Source organism: Pipistrellus hanaki (assembly GCF_964339955.1).
Source record: "Pipistrellus hanaki genome assembly, chromosome: 1".
Taxonomy (NCBI): domain Eukaryota; kingdom Metazoa; phylum Chordata; class Mammalia; order Chiroptera; family Vespertilionidae; genus Pipistrellus; species Pipistrellus hanaki.
Genome location: NC_140503.1, coordinates 72243836 through 72263135, shown reverse-complemented (window position 1 = coordinate 72263135; position 19300 = coordinate 72243836). Strand labels below are relative to the sequence as shown.

Here is a 19300-nt window from a genome sequence, read left to right as displayed (position 1 = left end):
CCAGCATCAGAGTCAACATTCAGTCCTCTGCGCGCCATGTGCGCGCGACTCCGGGGGCCCTGCTTTTTGCTGCTCGCTTGGGATTCTGCCTCACAGCCCCGTCTCCCCCTGCCGGAGCCTGGGACCCCAGGGTCTGGCCCATAACTTGGGGCTCAGCGCTGCCGGTTCGGGGGTTCAGCCCAGGCTGGGGGTTTTATTTCCTTCCTGCTAGGGAATGCCAGGCAGCACCCAGCCCTCTCCTCCTTTCAGGCTGCGACCTCTCCGCGCGTGCGTGCGTGCGGGCGCGCAGCATGTCTTTGTACCGTAGGCTTTTTTCCAGCTCCTCTGATTTTCCTTCTGGTTTTCTCTTTCCTTCTTGTTGTAGAATTTTCAGTCAGTCGACTACCTGTAGCTCTGGGCGATGTCCACTCTACATTTTAGTTGTATTCCATTGAAATTGTTGTGTGCTGCTGAGGTTAGGTGTCTACCCGAGCAGCCATCTTGGATCCTCTCAGCTTCAAGGAACTTTTAGTCTAGTTGGAAAGAGGTCAGATACCTAAATTAAAAAGCTAGCACTAGCTAGTTTCCCTCAGTGGTTAGACTGTCGGCCCACAGACCTAAAGGTCATGGGTTCTACTCCCAGGCAAGGACACATACCTCAGTTGCAGGCCCCATCCCCCGTCTGGGTCAGGGCTTGTAAGGGAGACAACCAATCAATGTGTCTCTCTCACATCTATCTTGGTCTCTCTCTCTTCCCCTCCTCTCTCCCTTCCATTCTTTCTATAAATCTGTGGGAAAATATCCTGGGGTAGCCCGGCTGGTGTGGCTTAGAGGTTCAGTGTCAACCCAGAAACCAAAAGGACACTGGTTAGATTCCTGGTCAGGACACATGTTTGGGTTTCAGGCTGGATCCCCTGGTGGGCAGGGAGGGAGGGCATGAAGGAGGCAGCCAATCTATCTATAATGTTCCTCTCTATCAGTGTTTCTATTTCTCTAACCATTGCCCTTCCTCTCTCTAAAAACAATCAAACAAACAAAAAAAGAAAGAAAACATATTTTAAAAATATCCTGGGGTGAGGATTAAAAAAAAATAAGTAAAAAAACAGAGAGCCATAGGGAGTACCCATGGGAGCCAGCATGTGGGTGGTTAAAAATGTGGAAAGGAAGCAGGACAGATGGTGGTGAGACTGGGAGAGTTGTTGGGGGCAGGGGAAGAAGGAAGGGAGCCCATGGTCTGAGGTGCTGAATAAACAGAAATTTTCAGAAAGTAAAATCAAGATCTATGCTGTTAGGAACAATCATCATCATTACCACCACTATCATCATCATGAAATGGCACCAGGGTAAAACAAATTTTCATTCTATAAATATTTACTAGACTAACTTACAAGTGCAAGATACTGTGTTAGACATTTTAAAAAGTGAATTAAAAAAAATTGCAGAAGAGTAGGGGATGCTGCACGGACATGCTGCCAGGAACAAGCTGGAATTACAACTGGAATATGGAAAGGCTTCCTGATAATCAACGGAAAACTCAGAGGAGAGAACCCTGATACTCAAGGACGGAAGGTGGATACCACATAGAGACCAGTAGGAGGGGTAGAGGCACCAAAGGGCTGACCAGGCACCCACAGAGAGCAACTGAAGTCCCAGAGAGAGATGTCAGTTGAAGTGGGGGGTAAGGGGGCAATGAGAACTCTGGGACCTAATCCTGAAGCTGGGCTCCTCAGCAGAGAGCACATAACATCTAGCTGTGAAAAGCAGTGGGGTGCTCTCTGCCAGGGAGTGGCAGCTGGAAGTTCGGCACCCACTTAAAGGGCCAATGCACAAAATTCTTGTGCTCTGGCAGAGGGAGGGTGAAGTGGACTGAAGCTGTGAGCAGAAGCCTGGACTGGGGACTGGGGGGTGGGGGTGGGGCAAGAGCTCAGAAGGCAGATACCCCAAATCTCCTAGGCTGAGTCATTCCCTCACACAGTGGAGAACATCTTTCCCACATAGACATCTGCCTTGCCTAGGGGGAAGAGAGTTGACACACCCTATTGGAAAACACCTTGCCCTGAGGCAACTTAAGAAAATAAAAGTAACAGTTAGCCTATAGGCAAAATCAAGGGCCCCACCCTGTTGGGGGAAAAAAAACAAACAACACACCAAACTCTACACCTGAGAATGATTGCCTGGGGGAAATTCAAGTTGACATTTTATTAGTCTGTAGACAAAGGGGTCTCCCGAGGCTTTGAGTCTTTGCCTGATCCAATTAGAAACAGCCTTTAACACTGTCCTGCACTAGAGATTGAGAGGTGTAGAGGATCTAATACCCTGTTTCCCCGAAAATAAAACAGTGTCTTATATTAATTTTTGCTCCCAAAGATGCGCTAGGTCTTATATTCAGGGGATGTCTTATTTTTCCATAAAGAAGAATACGGTACACATTTATTGTTAAATGAAAATAAAGGAAGTTTATTACCTGTATATGGTATGGTAGTACGGTAGTTGTCAACACAAACCAGACAAACTGTGAATCCTACAGTATCAAGAATTTACCCATTTGTTCAATGACAATCATGTCATCATCTTTTGGAACATCATCATAACAATCCAATTCCTGAATTTCCTGGTGAATTTCTTGTGACTCCATTTCTTTCAGAATCAGTGGACCAAATCTCTCATGTTTAGCAATAGCACTGCCTTTTAAATGAGTACTTCTTGTCAAGGTAGCCTGCTCGCAGTGCATTTGCAATGCAACTATCAGTGATTTTCTCCCATGAATTCTTCACCCAAGTCACAACTTCTTGCAGTTTAGGTTTCACAAAGTTTCCACGCTGATTTCTCTCCATTCTATTTTCAATGTAGTCATTAATTTCCATGCTCAAATTGTCTTTGAATGGCTTGTTTATTGCAATATCAAGAGTCTGGAAATAGGCCGTCATTCCTGCGGGAATCATTATCTGATCTATTTTTCTTTCGTGAAGAAATGTCTTCATGCTTTTAGCGCAGTGAGTGCTGGCTGCATCCCAGACTGGCTCCCTCACATAACAAGCGGCAACATTAAATCGACCCACTTCCTTATAACTGCTTGTGTGGCCCAGGCTTTTTCAGTTTCAAGAATAAAAACGCCCAAAATACGTTCAATCTTTTTCTTCTTGCCCTTAGAAACGATTAAAGGTGGGATTTTAGTGCCATCCAGACGAATTGCCAAAATACAGGAAACACGTGCACTTTCGTAAGTGGGGGGAATGTACACTAAGGAAGCACCTCGCTGTTCAATTGTTTGAGATGATTGGCCCATAAACACTGCAGTTTCATCCATAGCAATCATGTTGGAAAGATTGTATTTAGAGAAGTCAGCATCATCAATAAAGGACTTGAATGCAAGTGCTCGCTTAATAACTTGAGTATCTCCCAATCTAAACAATGTTGTACCGGTAGATCTTCTTTCTTTCTTTCCCCCCCTCCCCCCCCCCCCCCCCCCCCCCGGTAGATCTTCTTAAAGACAGTTCACGTCGCTGAAGGAAATTATCCAGCCAGTGTTGTGATGCTTTGAAGTCTTCAGGTGCTATGTTAAACTGTGGTGCCATTGCAAGGGCAAATTCTTGAATCTGAGCCCTATTCACAACCAAAGCCTTTGCTCTCCTGTCAACAACCCATTCACAGATCAGGTCTTCCAGCTCGGAAAATAATGGTTGCTGACCTGATCCACACTTGTGCTTTTTAGCATTTCCCTTGTCCACTTGTTCAATGAGGTTACCATACTCTGCTCGCCATTTTCGGACCAATCGGATACTCAACATCTTCTCTTTGCAGAAAGCAGTAAGATTTTGGCCCCAAGAGTCTTCCACAATTCCTTTCCTGTACTCCATGGAGTAGCCTTTTCTTTTTGCACTCATTTCTAGGGGTAAAAAAAAAGGAATTGGGGTATCAAGGTGGGGGGAGGGGATCACTTAAAATGACACAGGGGGGATCAGAGGGGGAAATCAAAATGGCATAGGAGAATCAGAGGGGGGATTACCATTTTAGTAACCCCTTTTGATCCTTCTGTGTCATTTTGATTGCCCCCTCTGATCCTCCTGTGTCATTTTAAGTGATCCCCTCCCCCCACCCCTGTGCCACTGAACACCTTCACCAGACATTTCTCCTACCCCTTTATCAGACATTTACCCCCTGGGGCCTGCCTGGGGACTGTCACTGGGCTTGCTGGGGCCTGGATCTGGGCTGGAGCAGGGTCTGCCACTGACTGAGAACCTTCAGTCATCATGAGGGTGGCCCCGAGCGTCAGGTAGTGTCATCAGAGACAGACCAGCACTCAACACCTTCGCCACGTCCTGTCCGCTCTAATCCTCCGGTTCTTCTACACGCATCTGCGAAAGTCTCCTCTTCTCTCCCACCCCGTGCTCACTGCTCACTCCGACCTCCGCTCCGCCTCCACATAACAGTGACGTCAGGACTCCCCGTAATGTCACTAGTTGCTAGACTCCAGTCGGGGCGGCCCTAGCGACCAGTTTCGGTAAATTAATTTTCATTCTGAGACAGAGCCTGGGGGTCCTTATTTGTTTGGGGGATGCCTTATATTTCACTCAGAAGGAAACCTGTAAGTAGGTCTTATTTTCAGAGGATGTTTTATTTTTGGGGAAACACGGTACATAGTCACAAACCCAGACAACCAGAGTGAGGAAACAAAGAAACAACTTCCAAATGAAAGCACTAGTGAATTCTCCAGAAGAAGCGATAAATGAAGCAAAGATAAGAAATTTATTTGAAACAGAGTTCAGAGTAATGATGTTAAAAATGCTCAACAGTAGGAGAAAAAGGATAGTAACTGAAAAAAGAACAGTCTGAGATAAAGAATGACATAACATAAATAAAGAAATAGGAATACATGGCAGATTAGGGAAAGCTGAGGATCAAATCAGTGAATTAGAGTTGAAAATATCGCTCAATTAGAGAACCAAAACACACACACGCACACACAATTAAAAAACAGGAGGACAGCTTAAGGGAGCTGTGGGACAATGTGAAATGTAACAATATTAAAATAGTAGGAGTGCCAGGAGAGGCAGAAAGGAAGAAGGAAATAGAAAAGGTGTTTGAAGAAATAATGGTAGAAAACTTCCTTAACCTGGTAAAGGAAAAAGTCACATAAGTTCAGGAGGCACGGAGGACCCCAAACATGAAGAACTCAAAGAGATCCAAGCCCAGACACATCATAATTAAAATTCCAAAAATTAAAGACAAAGAAAGAATCTTAAAGGAAGCAAGAGAAAAGAAAATTGTTATCTACAAAGGAGTCTCCATAAGGCTGACACCTGATTTCTCATCAAAAACTGTACAGGCCTGAAGGGAATGGCATGAAGTACTCAAGGTAATAGAAAGAAAGAATCTGAGACCAAGATTACTATATCCAGCAAGGCTATTATTAAAAATAGATGGTGAAATAAAGAGCTTCTCAGACATAAAAAAGCTAAAGAATTATCATCACCAAGCCAGCACTACAAGAAATGTTAAAGGGGCTGCTGTAAGGGATTGCTGAAATGAAGAAACAGAAAGAGAAACCTAGCCATACAGAATTAAAATAGCTATAGAGCCGAAGCCAGTTTGGCTCAGTGGTGATGCGTTGGTCTGCGGACTGAAAGGTTCCAGGTTCGATTCCGGTCAAGGGCATGTACATTAGCTGCGGGCACATCCCCGGTAGGGGGTGTGCAGGAGGTGGCTGATCAATGTTTCTCTCTCATCGATGTTTCTGGCTCTCTATCTCTCTCCTTTCCTCTCTGTAAAAGAATCAATAAAATATATTAAAAATAAATAAATAAATAAATAAAATAGCTATAGATAAGTACCTCTCAATAATAACCCTAAATGTAAATGGATTAAGTGCTCCAATCAACAGGTGTAGTAGGGTAGATGAATGAATACAAAAACATGACCCAACTATGTGCTGTCTACAAGAGACCCACCTCAAAACAAAAGACACACACAGGATGAAAGTGAAGAGATTGGAAAAAAATTTCCATGCAAATGGAAAAGAAAAAAAAGGTGGAGTAGCAATACTTATATCCGACAAAATACTTTAAAAGCATCATGCTAAATGAAATAAGCCAGTTGGAGAAAGATAAATATAATATGTTCTCATTCATTTGTGGAATATAATGAACAACATAAACTGAAGAACAAAAATAGAGCCAGAAGGGAAAAATATTCTAGAATATAATTGAAGTAATTCTGTTATTAGCAGAATTTTAATATTTCCTACAACTTTTGTGATATATCGATACTATGTTAGTACAGTTTTGGGAATATTGTTATACTTAAAATCCTTTTATTCTTTAAATGTTAATGTTTATTGTATGTAACCTTACTATATTTAAGATAGTTTTTCTTAAAATAAAAAATCGGGGGGGGGGGGGAGGGAGAGGAGAAAAAGGGTGAATTCAAGCCAAAAAAATAAGATGAGGAAGAAATTAATGAGGTCCAAGGTACTTATAAAGAGTTTAAACTTTAATTTGCTTAGTGATTTTAAGTGTCCAAGCTCACATAAATCACATCCTAGACCATGAAGTACATTTAGGAATGGGCCTATGGAGATGTTCTTGGAACTCTTTGAAGAATTATGAAAAATATGGAAGCATTGGAAATTGGGCAAGTGCGTGGTTTTCCAAATGACAACATATAACTTTTATAGAGTACTCATCATATGCTCAGCACTGTTCAAAGTACTTCACATAATTCTCATTTAATCCTCACCACACCTTTGGGAAGTAGGTGTTATTTTTGTCCTTGTTCTATAGTTGAGGAAACTAGAGGTATGTGCAGGAAACAAGGTTCTATGGTCTGAATGTTTGTGTGTCCCCCACCCCCCCCAAATTATTTTTTTAAAACAATATGTTTTATTGATTCTTTTAGAGAAGAGGAAGGGAGAAGGATATTGAAATAGAAACATCCATCAACTGCCTCCTACGTGCTCCTTTCTGGGGATCAAGCTTGAAACCTCAGGCATGTGCCCCAGCCAGGAATCAAACCGGTGACCTTTTGGTTCATGGGTTAATGCTCAACCACTGAGCCACACCAGCTGGGGTCTTTAAAAAACAACTATCTCAATAAAAATACCAGGTTTAGGGCCTGGCCAGGTAGCTCAGTTGGTTGGAGCAGCATCCTGATATGCCAAGGTTGTGGATTGGATCCCTAGTCAGGGCACATCCAGGAATCTACTAATGCCGGTAGTCGCGGTGGGAAGTGGGCTACAGGAGGGTCAGGCTGGAGGGAATCGAAGCCATCAGAACTGCCACCATGACTGTGGGCCAGAGCAGCACATTGACTACAGGATGAGGTGCATCCTGCAAGACGGTCGTATCTTCATTGGCACCTTCAAGGCTTTCAACAAGCATTGGATTTTTTTTCTTTATTGATTAAGGTATTATATATGTGTTCTTACCCCCGCCCCCATTGCCTTCCTCCAAACATGCCCTCACCCTCACCAGCTGTTGTCTGCATCCATTCAAGCATATGAATTTGATCCTATGTGATCGCGATGAATTCAGGAAGACCAAACCAAAGAACTCAAAACAAGCTAAAGAAAAGAGAAGTCAGTTCTTGGGCTGGTGCTACTTCAAGAGGAGAGCCTGGTCTCAAGGACAGCAGAGGGACCTCTTCCCAAAGATACTGGCATTGCCCTGAGTGCCACTTGCTGGAGCTGCTGGGCACCACTGGATCGGCAGGGCTGCTGATAGAGGCATCCCAGCTGGTGTTTCCAGGCCCCAGGTCCCTGCAGGACTTGCTAGGCCAGTTTGTGGGGTTGGTGGACCATCCCATCAGGTAGTGACCCCATAAGCAAGAGGCACTGTTGCTGCTGCTGCAGCTGCTGCCACAGCTAGTATTGCAGGGGCCCCATCCCAGTACCCACCGGGCTGTGGAGGTCTTCCCCTACCTATGGGCTGAGGGGCACCCCCTCCAGGTGTGATGGGCCCACCTCCTGGTATGAGGCCTCCCATGGGTCCCCCAGTGGGGTTCCCCCCTGGAGGAGAAACTCCAGTGGGCATCCCCCTCCAGGAATGCGGGCCCCCTCCACCAGGATTTGCACCCACCAAAGCCCTAGACTCATTTTGGCCTTCCTCAGCTCCCTGCCTGTTTCCTGAAAGCCTGTACATAATCCTTTTATTTGTGTGTGGCCTGTGAAATAAAATTTTTTAAAACATAGTTTTATTGATTTCAAAGAGGAAGAGAGAGGGAGAGAGAGATAGAAACATCAATGATGTGAGAGAATCATTGATTGACTGCCTCCTGCATGTCCCCTACTGGGGATTGAGCCCACAACCCAGGCATGTGCCCTTGACCGGAACTGAACCCAGGACCCTTCAGTCTGCAGGCCGACACTATCCACCGAGCCAAGCTGGCTAGGGCGAAACAAAACTTCTTAATAAACTCTTAATAGGATTAAAAAAAGGAATCAACAATAAATGCATAAATAAGTGGAATAACAAATTGATGTGTCCCTGTACTCAAAATCAGTTAAAAAACAAACAGGTTTAACATGCATGAAAGCTGTAAAAATCAATAATGCCAGATACTGAATTTATATGGCACTGTCCTTTGAACACTGTCCCTCCAAATTCTTTTTCTTAATTTTTATTGTTGAAATGATTATAAATGTCCCTCTTTTTTACTTCCATTGCTCCCCTCCACCCAGTTCCCGCCCCACCCCAGACCTTTGCCACCCTATTGTCTGTGTCCCTAGATACTGCATATATGCATATAAAATCTTTGTTTAATCTCTTCCCACCTCCCCACCCACTTCCAGCTGAGAGTCATCAGTCTGTTCCATTTCCATGCCTCTGATTCTATGTTATTCACCAGTTTATTTTGTTCATTAGATTTCTTATTCTCTTATTTTGATTTTTAGATTCAATTGATAGGTATGTATTTGTTGCCATTTTGTTGTTCAGATATTTAAAAAAATATTTTTATTGATTTCAGAAAGAGGAAGGAAAAAGGAGAGAGAGACTGAAGCATCAAAGATTATCGAGAATCATTGATCGGCTGCCTCCCGCAACCCCCCACCTCCCCACTGGGGATTGAACCTGCAACCTGGGCATGTGCCCTTGACTGGAATCAAACCCAGGACCCTTCAGTCTGCAGGCCAATGCTCTATCCATTGAGCCAAACTGGATAGGGCTTGTTCATATTTTTTATTTTTATCTTTTTCTTCTTCCTCTTAAAAAATATTCGTCAGTCTTTGAGCTCTTCTGTCTGGGAGAAAGCTGTCCCTGAGTTCCTGACTCAATGCCAGACAATCTAGTTCCTCCTTCTATGTGTCTGTGTTCCTCAGAGCCTGGCCCTGGTGCTAGAGCTCAGAGGAAGCAGGACCTTGTAAGTTCAGCTTTTAAAGAGGAACAGCTCGATCTCCAGCATCGTCTGTGTCACTGAGCCCCAATCCACACTGGTTTTTACAGCCCATAGTTCTTTTATTTAAAAAAAAATATTTTTATTGATTTCAGAGAGGAAGGGAGAGGGAGAGAGAGATAGAAACATCAGTAATGAGTGAGAATCATTGATCAGCTGTCTCCTGCCCGCCCCCTACTGGGGATCAAGCCTGAAAAGATACGAGGAAATTGCTAAAAGAAATCAGCACCTACATGAAGAAAATTGGCTATAACCCTGACACAGTAGCATTTGTGCCAGTTTCTGGTTGGACCGGTGACAACATGCTGGATCCACGTGCTAATTGCCTTGGTTCAAGGGATGGAAGGTCACCCGTCAAGATGGCAATGCCAGTGGAACCACACTGCTTGAAGCTCTGGATTGCATCCTGCCACCAACTCGTCAAACTGACAAGCGCCTGCGTCTGCCCCTCCAGGATGTCTACAGAATTGGTGGTATTGGTACTGTCCCCGTGGGCTGAGTGGAGACTGGTGTTCTCAAGCCAGGCTGGTGGTCACCTAGGCTTTGCTCCAGTCAATGTTACAACTGAAGTGTGCTGAAATGCACCATGAAGCTTTGAGGGAAGCTCTTCCTGGGGACAATGTGGGCTTCAATGTCAAGAATGTGTCTGTCAAAGATGTTCGCCGTGGCAATGTGGCTGGTGACAGCAAAAACGACCCACCAGTGAAAGCAGCTGGCTTCACAGCTCAGGTGATTATCCTGAACCACCCAGGCCCCATCAGTGCCTGATATGCACCTGTGCTGGATGGTCACACAGTTCACAGAATTTTGAGACCCATTAAAATAACAAAGTTTAATGAGAAACCTGTGTATTCTTTTGGTCAACACTGTAACTTTCTGTTATACTACTTAGGTAAAAGGCTTCAGAGTTGCTCATGACCTATTTCCAGTGTTATATCTGCTGATACTTTACAATTGGATAGTTCTGTTAGCATTTTTTTTTCTGGGTGGGAACTTTGGTCCCCCCCCCCACACCCCCCTACTTAAAGGGAGGAATCACCTTCATGGTAAAAGCTATGGGAAAGGGGGTCTGTTGGTGTAAAACCAGGTAGGTTAGGACAGATAAGCAATGAGTAACTTTGAGTTGTAAGCTAGTGTCTAACGGTCAAATTCTGTGGAGGCCACATGTTAACATATAAAATTTTGTAGTTATATCAGTATTGAGTAAATTTGTTGGCATGTCGAATTTTAGTTTCCCAGTTTTACTGGAATGTGAATTCACATGAGGTAGTTTAAGAACCTAAAGTAAGGATTGAAAAGTGTCGAGCATTGTCTTGCTGCAGTTATTGTGTCCAAATTCTAGGAAAAATAAATTGACGCTGAAAAAAAAAAAAAAGGAAAAAGGAAAAGGCCTGGGGTGGGAAGAAAAAAGGTCAGGAAGGAGCAGTTTCAGTAAATTTCTGAATGTCCTGGGTTGGGATACGGAGGTTGAGGTTGGGTTAAAAAAAGCCGGACTGGAAAAGGAATGCAGACAGCTTTTGAATCTCGTTGGCTTGAGAGAAAAGGGGGAAGTTGGGGAACTCATTCAAGACTGCAGCGTATCCAGGAGAGAGCTTTTCAAGATGGGGAAGCCTCCATGTTTGAAGGGATTGGGGAAGTTGAAGACTCTACCATATGGTTGCCTCGTGCTTTGGAAGAGAATGAGATGTGAGGCTGGGCACACCCCTTGGAGGTTTGAGAGCTACCTCAGTCATGTCCACTGTTAGAGCCCCTGGTGTGTGTGTGTGTGTGTGTGTGTGTGTGTGTATAAAATTTTTAATATGCTTTATTGATTTTTTACGGAGAGGAAGGGAGAGGGATAGAGAGCTAGAAACATTGATGAGAGAGAAACACTGACCAGCCGCCTCCCACACCACCCCCACCAGGGATGTGCCTGCAACTATGGCACATGCCCTTGACTGGAATCGAACCCGGGACCCTTCAGTCCGCAGGCCGACACTCCATCCACTGAGCCAAACCGGTTTTGGCAGAGCCCCTGGTATATTACAAAATTAATACTAAGATGGTTTTGAAAATATTTGGTATATTTTAAATGTTTACATTTAACAAATGAAACTTTTAGCACAGAGCAATAATATAGTGCTATTCACGGATCACCTATAGGCATTTTTCAAACTACAATATGTAAGAACCTTTTTTTTTTTAAAAAATATATTTTACTGATTTTGTACAGAGAGGAAGGGAGAGAGATAGAGAGTTAGAAACATCGATGAGAGAGAGTCATCGATCAGCTGCCTCTTGCACACCCCCTACTGGGGGTATGCCCGCAACCAAGGTACATGCCCTTGACCAGAATCGAACCCGGGACCCTTCAGTCCCCAAGCCGACGCTCTATCCATTGAGCCAAACCGATCTCGGCTGTAAGAACCTTTTAAGTGCGAAGATGGGATTAGAGGATCCTCCCGGCCCCAGGGTGAGGGTGAATTTGGAGGATGTGTGCAGGTTAGCCACCCCCCACCCTCCCTAAGAGGCCTGGGCATGATCTCCAAGGCCTCAGAGAAGTGTCCAACAACGCCCCAACCTTAGAAAGGCAGCCACAGAAGCCTGCTTGCCTTGGCTAGAGGGGGTTCTGTCACAGCATTCCGAAGTTCAGGAGTACAGATCCACCTGGACCCTCACCCGGGAGCCTGTGCGACAGGCACCCCGGAGTGGCCAGAGTCTGAGGTATCCACAGGGGGCAGTGTGACAACTCAGAGAGCTCTGAAGAGTCCCAAAGTGTCTCCCCCACTTCCTCCCGCCCGCAGACCCTCCGTCCCCCCTACCGGCCAACTCCCTCTTCCTCTGGGAGTTATTCCCGCCCCCTTCCCCCCCACCGCTACCCCCGCCCCAGTGACTGGAGACAGAAACTCTGACTTTTCCTTCTCTGCAGCTGTAAGATAAGGCTTGTCATCCTGTCGCACCATAGCCCCACCCCTTTAAGTACAGGTATCTGGGGGGATGCATGGAAAGTGGAAAGGGGGAAGGGACAGGCTGGTGGCACCTGTGGTTCTGGGGTGGGAGTGGGGCGGTTGGCTTGGCCCCTGCGTCTCTTTCTCCAGGCTTGGCTTGCAGTATCATCACCCATCACAAGGGGGAGCTACCACCTTGCAAAACTTGCCCAGCGGTTCTCCGCTGCAGAGAGGGTGCGCCCTTGCCAGAGAGGGTGGGTTTCTGGGCGCCTTCTCCAGCTTTCCTCCACCCAGAACATACTAGGACCTGCAGGCCCACAGCGTGGAGGAGAGACTGTGGACCGCTGGAATGGAGCTTCCAGGGGTGCAGCAGAGACCCTGCTGCCGGGCTCTGCGGATCCAGGCACAGGCTGGACTTGGAGTGCACTGGGAAGAACTGATGTTTTCGGCAGAGCTCGGCTAACACAACAGAGTACTGACCACTCCCGCTTAAGGGAAGGCTGGTGGGCAGGGTCAGCACACTAGGAGGAGCCTTATAGGGTCAAAGTAGTGGTTCTGGAGTTATGAATCTCTTTACCTCAAGCTATTTTTCTTTATAAAATATTTTATTTTAATATATATATATATAAATTGATTTTTAGAGAGAGAAACAATGATGTGAGAGTGGAACATGGATGGATTGGCTGCCTCCTGCACACGCGCCACCAAAAGATTGAGGAGCAATATAGCAACGTTGCAGAAACAGGGTTTACAGACATGAAATAAGTTTAACTATACAGCTCAGTTGTTTTTTTAACCTATGTTTTCACTAGTTATTATGCATAATATTATGTGCATACATATGCAATACTTACATATTCACAGGTGCCACTGTTTATGTCTGTATGTCACAGCTCTTGTTGGCAATCCAAGTTTTTACTAAATTAAGGAGCTTCTGTCTGCCTACCACCATCCTACTCTTCTGAATGAAAAGTCAAGACAGTCCTAGCCAGTTTGGCTCACTGGATAGAGCGTCAGCCTGTGGCCTGAAGGGTCCCAGGTTTGATTCAGGTCAAGGGTAAATGCCTGGGGTCGTGAGCATGGTCCCCAGGAGAGGGTGTGCAGAAGGCAGCCGATTGATGTTTCTCTCTCGCGCTCTCTCTCTCTCTCTCTCTCCCTCTTTCCCTCTCTCTCTTCCTTCCTCTCTGAAGCCAAAAAAAAAGAAAGAAAAAGAGAAAAGTAAGGACAGCCCGTTTGGTGTGGCTCAGCAGTTGAGTGTTGACCCAGGAACCAAAAGCTGGTTTGATTTCCAGTCAGGGCACATGCCAGGGTTGCAGGCTCGGTCCTCCGTGTGGGGGCCATGCAGGAGGCAGCCCATCGATGACCTCTCTCTCATTGATGTTTCTATCCCTCTTCCTTCCTTCCTCTCTCTAAAAATCAATAAAAATATATTTAAAAAAGAAAAGGAAAGGAAGGACAGTACATGTTTGTCCCGTGGCTGTGATGAGGTCAGTATTATTATTGTAGTCATTCCTTGACAGAATGAACCGTTAGGGCCTTGGAGGGGAATGGCCGGGTGTGTCATCACTTGCAGTGGCCGTATTTTTGGAATCCAAAGTGAGACAAATTGTCATGTCTGAATATACTAACTCGCAGAACCTCAGAAGATATTATTGGATCCAGGACGTTTGGTCAGGGCAGCCACGCTCCCAGCACAGAGCCAGGCACTGAGTGGCTAAGGAGAGCGTTTTTGGAAGTGGATCCTGCTCTCTGGCCTGGGGCTACATGTCTCTGGAAGCTGTACAAAGGGTGATGTCTTTGACCACAGGCGGGATCAAAATGAGTTGGAGCCTGTTTCGTGTGTGTGTGTGTGTGTGTGTGTGTGTGTGTGTGTGTATAAGAGAGAGAGAGAGAGAGAGAGAGAGAGAGAGAGAGAGAGAGAGAGAGAATCCCTTAGGCCTTCGAAGGCACTGGTGTCCCATCACCCTCCCTCCCCATCTGTGCTTTGTGGTCAGCCTGGCCTTGTCTCACTCAGACCCCATCACCCCATCCTGCCCAGACCAGGGAAGTGCCCCGGAAAGTCAAGTGAGTGAGCAGGATGTGACCCATGGTGAGGTAGCTTCCAGACCTTCCCTGATCCCTGAGTCAATACGCTACTTTGGGTACTTAAAAGGAACTTCTTCTGTCAGTTTGCTAGTTCACTATAGCGTTGACACCTCTTCTGCCCCCCTCTACTGCCCCTTCTTACCCGGGTGTGGGTCTTTAGGGACAGGAAGGTAATTCCTTCTCTAAGCCCCAGAGGGTCCCTTGGAGGAATAAGGGATGGGTGTGTGTGTGTGAGGGGGGCGGGAGGGGGAGGGAGCTGGCCTTAGCATGGAAGAAGCTTCTCTCCTACAATGTGGTGACAGCTCTGGTCTGGGGTGCCCCGGCCTGGTGTGGCGCCTCTGGGGCCAGGACGGGTGAGGGACAGGGAGGCCAGAGGGGGTTGGGCTGACGGGGGAAGGCTGGCCTGGACGGAGCTCAGCCATCGGCCCTGGGCCAGGGTGGAAAGTATGTGTGTGAGCTCATCTGGAAGGTGGCTCCTGGCCAGCCAGGCCTGCCTCCCTCTCAGGCCTCCTCTGCCCAGCCTCCTTGCAAGCTGCCTCTAGGTCTCCCCCTTGTCTCTGGGTCATCGTGGTCCCCGTGTGTGTGTGTGTGTGTGTGTGTGTGTGTGTGTGTGTGGTGTGTGTGTGTGTGTCCGTCTCCTCTCCCAGGACTGAGGGAGGAATGCAGAAACCCCCAGCTGGGTGTGCAGGAACTGGTCTTCTGAAGAGGTGAATTCAGATTTGGGGGCCAGATAAGAAGGGGGAACAGGGACTTCATGACAACAGGGCATCCTTGACGGGGGTTTTCTTGGGGTTTTAGGGAATGGGAACGACCCCTGAAGGCCTCCCTCTCCCTCCTAAGTCCTTGCCATGGCCATTTAGCACCCCATCCCTCCTCTACCTGCTGCCGTTGTCCTACTTAGTGCTTTGGCTTCTGAGTCCTGCTGCCTCCTTTCTTTCCCCACCAAAGCCTGTTCCTGCCCCCAACAAGGGAGGTGACGGCTGGCAAAGTGGATTCCTGGGGAAGAGCCCTTCTCCCCTGAACCTTCAATCCCCGTGCTGCTGATGCACCTCAGGGCACAGAGGCAAGCACATGGTCCCGTACCATGTAGATACCCAGCTAAATGGTCCATCCAGGAAGGGACGCTCAGAGACAGGGCCAGAATCTGCCTGTACAGGGCAAGCGTCAGACAGGCCTGAGTTTTAGTTTTGGACGAATGAGCTGTGACTTCAAGCAAGTCTTAGCTGGGCCTCAGTTATGGCCGCTGTAAAATGGAGGCAGTGCCCGTGCTTGTGCCACTGGGTGTGGTGAAGGTCTCAGCTGGTTTACCACCTCCCCTGAGCTGGAAAGGGAAATGGGGATCCAGAGGGGAGAGGGCTGGGAAGTCCATCAGATTGTGGGGAGGAGGGGCCCTTGGGAAGAGACTGGGAAAGGTCAGTAGAGCTGACCAGACTGGTGTGTGTGTGTGTGTGTGTGTGTGTGTGTGTTCACGTGCTAGGGTCACTGTGCTCAGTCCTCTCTCCTCTACAGCACTCAGCTCCACTTCGATCTTCCCTTCCCAGCCTGCTGACCCAGTGCCTGGCTGGCAGCCTCGGAGGCAAGAGCCCAGCTGGTGGCCGGAGCCCTGGAGAAGAGAGGTGATGACAAGGGAGTCCATGGCTCCCCACTCCAACCGTGTGGGGGGTAGTGGTGGGCAGAGCACTGCCTCTCCTCCGTGCTTGCCCCAATCCTCAGAGCTGGCTACTCTGGGTTCTGCCCAAACCTCCTTGCAGAGTCCCCTCTGCTCCCCCCTGGCTGCTCTAACTCACATGTGCTGCTTTCGAATAAAGGAACTTGGAACCGTGGCCGTTGGGTCGGGCCCAGTGGACAGAGTGGGTAGGGCCAGGGAAAGTGCATTTGCAGGCCTCTCAGGAGCCGCAGGGCCCTCTGCTCTCCTCTCACCCAGCCTGACCAGCATTTACCCAGCGGGGCCTGGAGAGCACAGCCATTTCCTAGGGGAGCCAGGCAGCCTCCCTGGGCTGGATTCCTCGGGCCCAGGGCAGCACGGGACCAGCAGCCTCCACCCGGCACTGTTCCCTGCTTGCGAAGCCACGTCCACCCCTTCCCCCTTTGTCTCTGGCTCTCCAGGCCCATCTCTCCCCCTTGGCTCCAGAGAGCATCTTGTGATTCCAGAATCAGGGCCAAACAATTTCCTCGTGATGGGGAAACCGCACTTAGCCTCGGGAGCCTGGGCTCCCCCTTCTCTTCCCTCTGGCAGCCTCTCCTCCTCAGGCTCCTCCACGGGTTCCAGCTGTGTTTTGCAGAACTCCCACTGGATAGCATCTGTAATTGCCTCCAGATGTGGGCCACAGAAACACAAAGGGGCCATGAGCTCATCTGTGAGCTCCTCGCCACATGCATGGGACCCACCACGCCAGACACCCCTGACTTCCTCCTGCCGGCTTCCCGTGGGTCCCCGTCCCCTCTGGTGAGGGTGGCAGGGAGGTGGTGTCCAGCTCCACCGAGACACGCAGGCGGTGCCAAACAGCTGTTGGCAGGAGAGGCACAGGAGGCCGGGCACAGGGTCAGGGTTCCTGGCTGGAAGGTGGGGTACCCCTTCTGCCAAAGCAATCACACCACGCAGCCCTGAATAGCAGCTGGATGGAAGGACCGGCCTAGGTGGGGCCAGGACTCTCGGAGGCAGGCTGTGGAGGGGGCCTGGGCTGAAGCCCAGTGGGCCGGGCTGGGCTGAGGCAGGAAGGGAAAGGGGCGGGAGGACTCGCTCCCTCCAGCTGAGCTGACTCAGCAACCGAGCCAACCCGCCCTGCAGGCTGGTTTGGAGGAAGGGTGGGTCGCAGCCTGGGAACCCTGTCTGGGCTGCAGTTTCTCAGGAAAGAGGAAACAAAGCCTTGCTCTTCTGTTCTGCCCTTCCAACCTGGCCATCCTGCCTCGCTCGAGCAGTTGGGGTGCGATGTCTGTTTTGTCAGGCTGCTCCTCGTTGGCCATGGGGCAACCTCTTTCCCCCTCTGTTATTTCTGCCCCAAGAGCTGAGCCCAGGCCTGGAAGAAACATAGATCCTAAGGGCTGAGGGGGGGTGGGGGGGGGAAGGCTGCCACAGAGCTGGGGCTGAATATGATCCTGGGAATCTCCCCGCAGCACGCAGAGGAGTGAGGAAACGGGGTCTGTGGCCAGATCACAGGACGACGGGGTAATGCAGTGTAGGAAGATTTTCCGAGTGGCCTCCGCTTGACCACTTCCTCTTGCCTTTGTAGCCCTGGGTCTCTTTGTAGTCCCTTAGGCCAGGTCGGCAGAGTACAGCTGGGCTCTGCGGACTCTCCCCTGCCCCATGGAGTGTGTATGCCCACCTCCCCAACTCCGGCCTCTGAATCCCTTTGTCCACCAAGAATAAACATACTCTTTTACAAAAAATAGCAAAACCCCATCTCGTATAAAGCATTGCTCATGAGCATGCTTCCCCTTTCTATTTTGTTAATCCTCCCCCATTGATTTTTATTTATTTTTTGTTTAATGTTTTTATTTAATTTATTTTATTTAAAAATGTTTGTTGAAAGTATTACATATGTTCCCTTTGCCCCACCGACCACTCACAGCCTGCTCCTGTCCACCCCTCCCACCCTCCAGCCCACTCAGGCCTTCACCCCCCCTATTGTCTGTGCCCATTGGTCATGCATATATGCATACAAGTTCATTGGTTGATCTCTTCCCACCTGCCTACCCTCCTCTACCCTCCCTCTGAGGTTTGATAGTTTGACTGATGCTTCTATGTCTCTGTATCTATTTTTTTTTCTGGATCTATTTTTGTTAATCAGTTTATGTTGTTCATTATATTCCACATAGTGGCCCAGTGCACTGATTCATGTACATTGAAAGGAAATTAATTAGAAGAAATATTTTAATATTGCTATTCACCCTTTTTCTGTAATAGAAGTGTCAACTAAATTCGACAGTGACAGATCGAAACACTTGCCTGTGATTGGCGCCAGCAAGGGTTTTATATTATATGTATCATGCATGCGAGAGTCAACATTTATTTTTAAGTTGTCAGTATGCATTATATGTACCAGCAGGCCAGTCAGTCGGACAGACAGACAGATGGTCAGTCACTTAGGCTTTTATATATATAGATATGAGTGAGATCATGTGATACTTATCTTTCTCTGACTGGTGTATTTCACTTAGCATAATGCTCTCCAGGTTCATCCATGCTCTTTCTTTTTTATAGCTGCATAGTATTCCATTGTGTGGATGTGCCACAGTTTTTAATCCACTCACCTGCTGATGGGCACTTAGGCTGTTTCCAAATCTTAGCTATTGTAAATTGTGCTGCTATGAAATAGAGTTGCATATATTCTTTCTGATTGTTGTTTCTAATTCCTTGGGATATATTTCTAGAAGTGGGATCATTGGGTCAAATGGGAGTTTCAGTTTTTGTTTTGAGGATTTTTTCTTTTTCTTGTTAATCCTCACATAAGGATATTTTTCCATTGAATTTTAGGGACAGTGGAAGAGAGAGAAACATCAATGTGAGAGAAACACATCGATTGGTTGCCTCTTGCACAAACCCTGAAACCCTGACCAGAGCACGGGTGAGGGAGGAGCCTGCAACCAACGTATGTGCCCTTGGCTGGAATTGAACTCAGGGCCCTTTGGTCTGCAGGCTGATGCTCTACTCACTGAGCCAAACCAGCTAGGGCAGGAGTTCCATTTTTAATTTTTGAGGAAACTCCATATTATTTTCCATAATGGCTGCAACAGTCTGCATTCCCACCAGTAGTTTACACGTCCTCGCTGGCCCTTGTCATTTGTTGATTTGTTAATGATAGCCATTTGGACAGTTATGAGGTGGTACCTCATTATCGTTTTGATTTGCATCTCTTGGATGATTAATGACTTTAGCAGTTTTTCATATGCCTCTTGGCCTTCTGTATATCCACTTTGGAGAA

At 47.6% G+C, this 19300-nt stretch overlaps 1 long non-coding RNA gene and 1 pseudogene across 2 annotated transcripts in view; one reads left to right on the top strand and one right to left on the bottom strand.

Moving 5' to 3' along the window:
• LOC311611566 overlaps positions 1-19300 on the bottom strand; it is a 193022-nt gene that overhangs the window by 42129 nt on the left and 131593 nt on the right. The gene's annotated exons all lie outside the window — the stretch shown is intronic.
• On the top strand, positions 7182-8102 carry LOC311612061 (small nuclear ribonucleoprotein-associated protein B-like; annotated as a pseudogene). Its single transcript has 3 exons — positions 7182-7352; positions 7471-7785; positions 7848-8102. The product of its transcript is annotated as a small nuclear ribonucleoprotein-associated protein B-like (transcript).